The sequence below is a fragment of the Cherax quadricarinatus genome, chromosome 63 (assembly GCF_038502225.1).
Source record: "Cherax quadricarinatus isolate ZL_2023a chromosome 63, ASM3850222v1, whole genome shotgun sequence".
Taxonomy (NCBI): domain Eukaryota; kingdom Metazoa; phylum Arthropoda; class Malacostraca; order Decapoda; family Parastacidae; genus Cherax; species Cherax quadricarinatus.
Window position 1 is genome coordinate 6143451 of NC_091354.1, and position 12272 is coordinate 6155722.

Sequence of the window (12272 nt, forward strand, 5' to 3'; positions counted from 1 at the left end):
TTCACCATGTAGACTATGCAGTCTCATGTTTCTGATCACAGCTAATCAAAACTTAATTTATCATTCTGGCGCGAAGAAGCAGCCAATTACAATCTCGATTTATTTTATAGTGTTAAGAAACCGAACGCCAATGCCAACAACCAATCAGCAGTCGTCACGTGACTCTGAATTAGCTAATCAGAAGGCGTATAGTAGTGGACGTCACAGCCTGGCAGGGGCGGAGGAGCGCGCGGGAAATACATGGCGTCAGTGGTGCGCAGACTTCATGGCGTGGGGGGTGTGCACTTATTTGGTAAGCTTTTTTTTTCAAAATTTTTGGTATTTACTGGTTATTTTGACTTTCCAATTCTTTGCCGTGCTAGTATAGCAACTGTAGTGTACACGTGAAGCTGTATATCTGCAGGATGTGTGAGAATTATTGATATATACTGATTTTTGTGAGTTGCAATGTCCATTTTTTATTTTCACAGGAAAGCGGCAGACGCAGACGGCGCCTCGCACTTCAGCAACTACACTGGCAACGTTTAAGGTATATATTACGGCGCTGTATGACCCATGCGGGTTTAGCGCATAATACTAGTTTGTATAAAAATGTGGTTATAAATTTATTGAAGATTTCGGATCATCCCCTTGACGGGGAGATGCCTTTCCCACTGAGAGGCTCTTGATCCAAGGAATTGAAACTACCATCCACTTTAGGCAGCAGTTCCATTCACAGAGTGTGACACTTAAGGGTTTAGCGTCACCAGTGAGTGACGGGGGTGGTGGTAGCCATGATGCTAGTGAGCTTTTGATCCAAGAAACTTGAGTTACACCTCACTGTGAATCACACCTCCCCTTAAGGAAGGTTCCTTGAATGTGAAGGGGTCTTGATCCAAAGAGTTAGTTCTGATTTCTCCTTGGTGCAACTGCCTCCAATTCCCTCAATGTGCTGTACCCCCCCCCAAAAAAAAAAAAGGGTTTAATGTTCCAAATGAATGTAATGATAAAAGGTTACGTTAAGTACGATTCTTCTGGAAACAGGACAAGTGATTCCTGACTTGGGTCTTCATCATATGACCCGCCACGACCGAGGCATTCCACTCCCTTTAAAAATTAAAGATAGATCAGTCAAGATAATAGAGGGTGCTGAACCACCGGGTTCATAATCTTATACCTGAGCAGACCTGACCATGTGGAAAATGTGTAATTTTGTGACGCATGAAATTAAGCTTCTGTTACTCTTCCATTTTTTTTCTATAAATTTTTAAAGCTCTGACAAAATGACCAAACCTAGCTATGTATTGAAAAAAAATTAGTATGGTTTACAACTACGGTAGGGAAGTAATTACTCAGCTTCCAGTCATATTGACTAATCTAGGAAAACTGCTCTGTAATCACGGGAGGCTCCAGGCTGGTTTCATAGGAGGGGCTTAGCGGTGGTAATCTGGTTGGAAGAGTAGGCTAAGAATACCTTGAAATTTTATTTTTATTTGAAAGCTGATGGAGTTTCTGGAGGTTCAGCCTTCCTTACTTCTACCTAAGTTTAAACAGTAGAACATTGAAACTATTACTACAGTATTTAGCTCAAGAGATTAGAGATCTATAGGTCAGTTATAAAGCTCTCAGACGGGAATATTTCTCGTGATGCTCCTAAGATGTTAAATATTTGAGTCAGTTAATTGATGGAACGTTGAAGCTTTTATCCGTAGGGGGTCAACGCCACGGATGGGAGGCAATTGTGTTCCATCTTAATCAAGGAGAGGGTAGCTTTATTGTTTTTTTGTCGATAGGTGGTGCTACTGTATTAATACATTCGTAGTATAAAAATTGTACTCGGGATTATGTATTATGTATGATTGTGTTCGAGATGTACACTTTTTCCTTGGCCAGTCCGGTTTGGTGTGGGAAGTAACTGGATGGGGTACCATGAAGATACAGCCAGGCTTTCAACCCATATTCAAAATTTATTTTTATTTTTCTGGCGCGTTTATGTACATAGATTCCTGGACAGTCCATAACATTGCTAGAATTACTGTATGTTAATTTACTTCACCCTAAATCATACATTTGTCTAGGATATATTTAATAGGCACTTCATTAGGTATTCCTAATGAATTGTATATATATATATATATATATATATATATATATATATATACAATGATAATGTGAGTAGTCACGAAAGCGCTTGGAATTTCTCTATTCTTTCATAGTGGTTGTTTTGCATATATATATATATATATATATATATATATATATATATATATATATATATATATATATATATATATATATATATATATATATATATATATATATATATATATATATATATATATATATATATATATATATATATATATATATATGTATATATATATGTATATATATATATATATATATATGACATATATATATACATATATATATACATATATATATATATATACATATATATATACATATATATATACATATATATATATATATACATATATATATATATATATATATATATATATATGCAAAACAACCACTATGAAAGAATAGAGAAATTCCAAGCGCTTTCGTGACTACTCACATTATCATAGTTCCTTGATGATTTGAGTAGTCACGAAAGCGCTTGGAATTTCTCTATTCTTTCATAGTGGTTGTTTTGCATATTTTGAAATCACCTGTTTACTGTGATCTTATTGCATATATATATATATATATATATATATATATATATATATATATATATATATATATATATATATATATATATATATATATATATATATATATATATATATATATATATATATATATATATATAATATGTCGTGCCGAATATGTAAAACTGGTCAATTAGCAAGAACTCATTTAAAATTAAGTATTTTCTGAAATTTTCTTTTATACGTTTAAAGATATATTTTTTCATTAATGTTAATGTAAAGATTTTTAATTTTGCACCAAAAGAATCTTAGAAAACTTACCTAACCTTATTATAACAAGAACAACTTATTTTAGCCTAACCCAACTTAATATATTTTAGATTTGTTTACAATAATTTAATACTAAACAAACACAGTAAAATATATTTTTTTCGTTAAGTTCAGAATGATTTTGGCGAAATTATTGCATACACAAATTTTCGCTTGTCTTATATGGTAGATGAGCGTTGCTATTTAAGCCAAGATCGCAAGTTCTGCCTATTCGGCACGACATATATATAAATATATATATATGTCGTGCCGAATATGTAAAACTGGTCAGTTACCAAGAACTCATTTAAAATTAAGTCCTTTCTAAAATTTTCTCTTGTACGTTTAAAGATATATTTTTTTCATTAATGTTCATGTAAAAATATATATATATATATACATATATATATGTATATATATATATATGTATGTATATATATATATATGTATATATATATGTATGCATATATATATATATATATATATATATATATATATATATATATATATATATATATATATATATATATATATATATATATATATAATGTATATATTATGTATGTATATATATATGTGTGTATATATAATATATATATATATATATTATATATATATAATATATATATATATATAATATATATATATAAAATATATATATATATAATATATATATATTTTTTTTTTTTTTTTTTTTTTTTTCAACAAGTCGGCCGTCTCCCACCGAGGCAGGGTGACCCAAAAAAGAAAGAAAATCCCCAAAAAGAAAATACTTTCATCATCATTCAACACTTTCACCACACTCGCACATTATCACTGTTTTTGCAGAGGTGCTCAGAATACAACAGTCTAGAAGCATACACATATGAAGATACACAACATATCCCTCCAAACTGCCAATATCCCAAAACCCCTCCTTTAAAGTGCAGGCATTGTACTTCCCATTTCCAGGACTCAAGTCCGACTATATGAAAATAACCGGTTTCCCTGAATCCCTTCACTAAATATTACCCTGCTCACACTCCAACAGATCGTCAGGTCCCAAGTACCATTCGTCTCCATTCACTCCTATCTAACACGCTCATGCACGCTTGCTGGAAGTCCAAGCCCCTTGCCCACAAAACCTCCTTTACCCCCTCTCTCCAACCCTTTCGAGGACGACCCCTACCCCGCCTTCCTTCCCCTATAGATTTATATGCTTTCCATGTCATTCTACTTTGATCCATTCTCTCTAAATGACCAAACCACCTCAACAACCCCTCTTCTGCCCTCTGACTAATACTTTTATTAACTCCACACCTTCTCCTAATTTCCACACTCCGAATTTTCTGTAAAATATTTACACCACACATTGCCCTTAAACAGGACATCTCCACTGCCTCCAACCGTCTCCTCGCTACTGCATTTACCACCCAAGCTTCACACCCATATAAGAGTGTTGGTACTACTATACTTTCATACATTCCCTTCTTTGCCTCCATAGATAACGTTTTTTGACTCCACATATACCTCAAAGCACCACTCACCTTTTTTCCCTCATCAATTCTATGATTAACCTCATCCTTCATAAATCCATCCGCCGACACGTCAACTCCCAAGTATCTGAAAACATTCACTTCTTCCATACTCCTCCTCCCCAATTTGATATCCAATTTTTCTTTATCTAAATCATTTGACACCCTCATCACCTTACTCTTTTCTATGTTCACTTTCAACTTTCTACCTTTACACACATTCCCAAACTCATCCACTAACCTTTGCAATTTTTCTTTAGAATCTCCCATAAGCACAGTATCATCAGCAAAAAGTAACTGTGTCAATTCCCATTTTGAATTTGATTCCCCAAAATTTAATCCCACCCCTCTCCCGAACACCCTAGCATTTACTTCCTTTACAACCCCATCTATAAATATATTAAACAACCATGGTGACATTACACATCCCTGTCTAAGACCTACTTTTACCGGGAAGTAGTCTCCCTCTCTTCTACACACCCTAACCTGAGCCTCACTATCCTCATAAAAACTCTTTACAGCATTTAATAACTTACCACCTATTCCATATACTTGCAACATCTGCCACATTGCTCCTCTATCCACTCTATCATATGCCTTTTCTAAATCCATAAATGCAATAAAAACTTCCCTACCTTTATCTAAATACTGTTCACATATATGCTTCAATGTAAACACTTGATCTACACATCCCCTACCCACTCTGAAACCTCCTTGCTCATCCGCAATCCTACATTCTGTCTTACCTCTAATTCTTTCAATTATAACCCTACCATACACTTTTCCTGGTATACTCAATAAGCTTATTCCTCTATAATTTTTACAGTCTCTTTTGTCCCCTTTCCCTTTATATAAAGGGACTATACATGCTCTCCGCCAATCCCTAGGTACCTTCCCCTCTTTCATACATTTATTAAACAAAAGTACCAACCACTCCAACACTATATCCCCCCCTGCTTTTAACATTTCTGTCATGATCCCATCAGTTCCAGCTGCTTTACCCCCTTTCATTTTACGTAATGCCTCACGTACCTCCCCCACACTTACATTCTGCTCTTCTTCACTCCTAAAAGATGGTATACCTCCCTGACCAGTGCATGAAATTACTGCCTCTGTTTCTTCCTTAACATTTAAAAGTTCCTCAAAATATTCTCGCCATCTACCCAATACCTCCATCTCCCCATCTACTAACTCCCCTACTCTGTTTTTAACTGACAAATCCATATTTTCCCTAGGCTTTCTTAACTTGTTTAACTCACTCCAAAATTTTTTCTTATTTTCATTAAAATTTCTTGACAGTGCCTCTCCCACTCTATCATCTGCTCTCCTTTTGCACTCTCTCACCACTCTCTTTACCTTTCTTTTACTCTCCATATACTCTGCTCTTCTTATAACACTTCTGCTTTGTAAAAACCTCTCATAAGCTACCTTTTTCTCTTTTATCACACCCTTTACTTCATCATTCCACCAATCACTCCTCTTTCCTCCTGCGCCCACCCTCCTATAACCACAAACTTCTGCCCCACATTCTAATACTGCATTTTTAAAACTATTCCAACCCTCTTCAACCCCCCCACTACTCATCTTTGCACTAGCCCACCTTTCTGCCAATAGTCGCTTATATCTCACCCGAACTTCCTCCTCCCTTAGTTTATACACTTTCACCTCCCTCTTACTTGTTGTTGCCACCTTCCTCTTTTCCCATCTACCTCTTACTCTAACTGTAGCTACAACTAAATAATGATCCGATATATCAGTTGCCCCTCTATAAACATGTACATCCTGGAGCCTACCCATCAACCTTTTATCCACCAATACATAATCTAATAAACTACTTTCATTACGTGCTACATCATACCTTGTATATTTATTTATCCTCTTTTTCATAAAATATGTATTACTTATTACCAAATTTCTTTCTACACATAGCTCAATTAAAGGCTCCCCATTTACATTTACCCCTGGCACCCCAAATTTACCTACTACTCCCTCCATAACATTTTTACCCACTTTAGCATTGAAATCCCCAACCACCATTACTCTCACACTTGATTCAAAACTCCCCACGCATTCACTCAACATTTCCCAAAATCTCTCTCTCTCCTCTACACTTCTCTCTTCTCCAGGTGCATACACGCTTATTATAACCCACTTTTCACATCCAATCTTTATTTTACTCCACATAATCCTTGAATTTATACATTTGTAGTCCCTCTTTTCCTGCCATAGCTTATCCTTCAACATTATTGCTACTCCTTCTTTAGCTCTAACTCTATTTGAAACCCCTGACCTAATCCCATTTATTCCTCTCCACTGAAACTCTCCCACCCCCTTCAGCTTTGTTTCACTTAAAGCCAGGACATCCAGCTTCTTCTCATTCATAACATCCACAATCATCTCTTTCTTATCATCTGCACAACATCCACGCACATTCAGACTTCCCACTTTGACAATTTTCTTCTTCTTATTCTTTTTAGTAATCTTTACAGGAAAAGGGGTTACTAGCCCATTGTTCCCGGCATTTTAGTTGACTTTTACAACACGCATGGCTTACGGAGGAAAGATTCTTATTCCACTTCCCCATGGATATAAAAGGAAAATTAAGAAGACCAAGAACTATTAAGATAAAAATCAAAGAAAACTCAGATGAGTGTGTATAAATAAATGTGTACATGTATGTATAGTGTGACCTAAGTGTAAGTAGAAGTAGCAAGACATGCCTGTAATCTTGCATATTTATGAGACAGACAAAAGACACCAGCAATCCTACCATCATGTAAAACAATCACAGGCTTTCGTTTTACACTCACTTGGCAGGACGGTAGTACCTCCCTGGGTGGTTGCTGTCTACCAACCTACTACCTACATATATATATATATTTACATATATATATACATATATATATTTATATATATTTATATATATTTATATTTATATATATTTATATATATATATTACTTCTCACATATCCTTATATTTATAAAGGGGGGGAGAGACCCAGACTTCATAATTATTCTTCACGGATATAATGAAATTCCTGAAGTAACTAAAATTAATGCTATAATGACAAAATAATTTTTAAAACTTCTTATTTTCTTTCTAGGAAACATTGTTGCTTGCTCTGCAGTACCTGCGGAAGATAACACGACACTTCGTAGTATGACATCTGCTCTGATGTTCCTTAGGAAGATAAACTGTGGCGCGAGATCTGCTTTGCCATATGAATATACCATAAACATCTGGGAGAGTATTCATTAAAGTTGAACATCTGGAAAGAGAATTGTGAAAATAATTATTTATGGTGACAATTTAAGCCATATTTTTTCCCGAATACTGTTTGTCTTTCACCTAAATAATAATATATTGTATTTTTTCTTTGCAGTATAATTAATAAACGGTTATTTTTTCCTTTCAGGTTAATATTTTTCTCAGGATTTTTTTTTCAGCCACTTTTTTTTAGCATATTGTATTTTCTCCTTTCTCAGCCTAATGTGTATTTTCCCTTTGTAATCTAATGTATATTTTTCCCTTTCAGTCTAATGTATATTTCCCCTTTTCAGCCTAATGTATATTTTCCCTTTTCAGCCTAATGTATATTTTCCCTTTTCAGCCTAATTTGTTTTCCCTTTTTCAGTCTAATGCATTGTTTACCTTTCAGCCTAATGCATTATATATTGTATTTTTTCCTTTACATCTTAATGTATATTTTTCCTTTTCAGCCTGTGTATTTTCCCTTTTTAACTAATGTATATTTTCCCTTTTCAATCTAATGTATATTTTCCCATTTCAGCCTAATGTATATTTTCCCTTTTCAGCCTAATTTGTTTTCCCCTTTTCAGTCTAAGGCATTGTTTACTTTTCAGCCTAATGCATTTTCCTTTCAATCTTATGTATTGTTTTTCTTTCAGCTTAATACTTTTTCAATCATATTTGTTTTAAGCTAAATATATTTTTCTCCCTCTAAATCAATATTTTTTAAAAATATTGTTTTCTTACACTCAAATATTATTTTCTGGATTAATAATTATACTTTACAGCTTAAAATATATTTAAAAATTTTAATATTGCCTTGTTTTTACCAGTTTCAGTATTTCATTGCGCATAACCATTTTTATAATCATTGATTTTTTAATTGCATATATATTTTTATAATGCTTTTTTCTACTAATGTTAAATTTATTTTTATAGTTCTATGCTTTATGCACAGTCTAGTGATCATTTTTCCTTAGTCATGTATACAAACTGGTATGGTAAGTTTTACTTTTGCTCACAAAGCTTCATTTTAGTCTTTTCATTACCAATATACTGTACTCAAAATTCAGATAAAGTAAATTCTGAGAATTTCAGCACTGGGAATACTATTGGTAGTTTAATTTGTCAGATATTAAGAAAACTTATTTTCATCTTGTTAATTTAGCTAATGAATTGACACAAGTCACCAAAAATTGAACACCATATTGTGAAGTTATTTAATCATTTGCAGCCATTTGCTACACAAAATGAAACGTCATATTGGCCCTTCATATATCAGTGGACAGATATTGGCTGTGTGTGCCTTGGATGAAGAGGAAGCATTCAACGAAGAACTTGAGTGTAGCATGGTATGTGATTGTGGAATGCGAGTTTTGAAACGTAAGTATTGCTAATTATTGAATTATGCTGTGCATTATAAATTAGAAACTACAAGGAGAATGAGATCAATTAGATATACTGTATTAATATAGGAGTACTCTAAGGCTTTTGTGACACCATTAAATTCTTTGAAAAAGCTCTTATAGGAGATAGTTCGCTGGTAATAATCCAGTGGCATTTAAGTTTATCAAATAGAAGAGAATGGTAGAATAATGGAGTTATTCAATTTTGTAGAATGAATATTGTAGAGTATATGGAAGGAGTTTCAAAATGAATAGCCAATATAGTGACGTCAATGTACTTTATATTTGAGGTGAAATAGATATAAATGACTAGGTTGTATAACAGGAAATCTTAAATGAATAGATGGGAATGGAAAGTATTATGGAATAGTATAGAAAGTGTATAATGGATATGAAGATTTTTGGGTGGTTACAAGTGCACAAAAATTTCTAGGGATGTATTTAAAGGCTTGTAGATTGAAAGGCATTGTTCCTTTTGAAGTGAAAAACTGTATGGGGAGGGAGTGTAGGGCAAGGATTCTTGCATTACTTAAATGAATGAGTATTTCATCCGTTTAGGTAGTGATGTACTCGGCCAAGGACAATGTAGGTTTTGTTTTTCCAGTTATATTTGGTTCAAGGAATTAGTTGTAGATTTTGTCCACGGTGTATTCAGCCAAGGATAATAGTGTTGAAATTTATTTACTATCTACATTGTAGGGGAGATAAAGAACTCTTCTGCTGTTCTACTCGAAAGTGGCTGAGGTTTGCAGTTTTACTCAGTCAAGGAAAATGACAGGTTTCTTTTGATGAGGGAGTTGATATACTACCCACATTTCAGTTCAGTGTGAGACTAGTTCCCTTCTACGAAGGAATTAGACTGTTCACTAAAAGACAGTGGCAGTTGTTTCATGGAGTTGATATCAACTGAGTCATGGAAATTGGCTCCTCTGTACCTACATAAAAAAAAGTTGATCTGTTCATACATTTACTCGAAAAGGCTGTAGTTTCTTTCATCAGATTTGAGGGGTTTGTTACAAGTTTTACTGTCAAGGAAAATTGTTTATTTATCAGGGAAATTGATGTACTCTCCTTAGTTCTGCAGACAGGAAAGAAACCCAAGTTTATTGAATCAAAGGAATGGGATTCTGTATTGTGTACTTGGTTAAAGAATGTGGTTAATTTTTGATTGACTCCATCTGCGGTGCTGTTCCAAAAAAAATGGCTGTTTCTTTCATCGAGGAAGTTAATGGTCTATTTAATTGTACTTAAGTCATGAAAAATGACTAAGGATCTTTTCATCAGATGAGATTATGGTCTGTCCATTTTTACTTCATAAAGTAAACTGGCTTTAGATTCTTCATCAAGGGAGCTGTACTTTGAACCTTGTACTCAGTCAAGGACATTTTAATTTCTTTCGTCAAGGAGCTAATGACTGTCCAGTTTTAAAAAGCCAAGCCTATTTAAAATAATTTAATAAGCTACAGGCAATGGACTCTGGGTCTAATGGCCATACAGTAAGAAAACTTATTGGATTCTCCACAATCTTTGTGGATTGTCCTCTATAAACTGGAGTTTGTCCAACCTATATCCCCTCTTACTTAGTGGCTTCTGTCCACTCTACATTTCCTCTTCCTTCTCTTGCCACTCATTGTGGGTGGTCATCATCAGCTTGCTCTTGATGAGCAGATTTTAGTGGTCCAGTTACCACTAAAAATACTGAACTATCAAGAGTTTGCCGTTGATGAAACATTTTTAGTGGTAGCTTGCTACCGCTAAAAATACCAGTTTTTTTTAGTGGTAGTTTGACTACCACTAAAAAAACAAACAAACCCCATCATTTTTAGTGGTAGCTTGCTACCACTAAAAATACCCATTTTTTTTAGTGGTAGCCAAGCTACCACTAAAAAAAAAACTTATTTTTAGTGGTAGCCTGGCTACCACTAAAAATGTTCATTTTTAGTGGTAGCTTGCTGCCACTAAAAATACCGAAGTACTCAAACAAGAAATCTACTTTTCTTGTTTGGTTCATGGTTTAGGGTTCCATGAGCGAAAACAATTTTTGTTTTTGAACGAGTAACCCTGGTCTGGCCCGTTTGTCGCAGACCTCACCGTGGTGGGCCAGTGAACATGAAATAGTATACCATTTCATGGCCAACATGCGACATTAATATTTACATATTGCATTCCTTGGTACACAAATAACCCGCACGTACTTTGTGTATTGTTCTAGTCACGGTATTCTGCCTTTTTGATCTGCATTCCTTGATGCTGGGTCACTGTTGTTACCCACAATTTACAGTTCATTTTTCAGCCTCTTGGAGGTTTTCAACGCATTTTCAACATGCTTGTAGTTGAACGGTCTTTATCTGGTGCAATACCATTGGTTTTAGTTGTAACTACCCTTGTGGGTTTAGTTTGTAACTGGTTTCTCTGCAAAACGAATAGTGCTTTGGTTGAAATGAATTATTTCACGCTTATCATTGTATGAATTACGAGGCGATAGGCTGGAATCTAACAGTGCAAAGGAATAGAAAGCAGTCAGGTTTGATCAGGGAAGAGGATGATAGGTTGAATTCCTTGAATCGAGTCCTTCATTGGCATAAAGGAACCAGTGTATCGTGTGGTACGTTTGTTCTTGCATTAAATCTGGTATTTCCCTAATGTAAATATAAGTCGGGTGGCAGGTAGGAAAGGTAGAAGTGGTCCTTAGAATTGTTGGAGTTAGAGGGTGAAAGATTCTTTAAACATATGGGCTTGAGCATCCAGCAGGTTTGTGTTAAGACTGAATGGAGACTAGAGAGTTTTAATGGATATGCTGTTGGAGTTCGTAAGATATTTTTTGAAGGGATTCAGGGAAACCAGTTAGCCAGATTTACGGCAGTGCCTGCACTTTGAAAGGGGTGAGGGATGTTGCTGTCAGTAAGTCATTGTCAGCACAATAAATAATTGAGAATGTGTCCTTTGTGATATCCTACCTTAGAGATGGCGGATGAGGTAAATAAGGGGAAATTACCAATATGTTAAATTAAAAAAAATATTTATATTGCTGTTTAATTTTGCTTATCTTGTTTACCATGTTAGTATTTTTAGCAAAGATAATGGTTTGGTTGGGAATTACTTAATCCTTTAAGTAAAGTGCACAGATGCGGGTGAAAGGTTCTTGATCCAAAGA

At 34.5% G+C, this 12272-nt stretch overlaps 1 long non-coding RNA gene across 1 annotated transcript; it reads left to right on the forward strand.

The window, feature by feature from the left end:
- Positions 1-231: 231 nt before the first annotated feature.
- On the forward strand, positions 232-8480 carry LOC128698139 (uncharacterized). The gene is made up of 3 exons (XR_008408422.2): positions 232-292; positions 471-529; positions 7567-8480. It is a non-coding gene; the product is annotated as an uncharacterized lncRNA (long non-coding RNA).
- The last annotated feature ends 3792 nt before the right edge of the window (positions 8481-12272 follow it).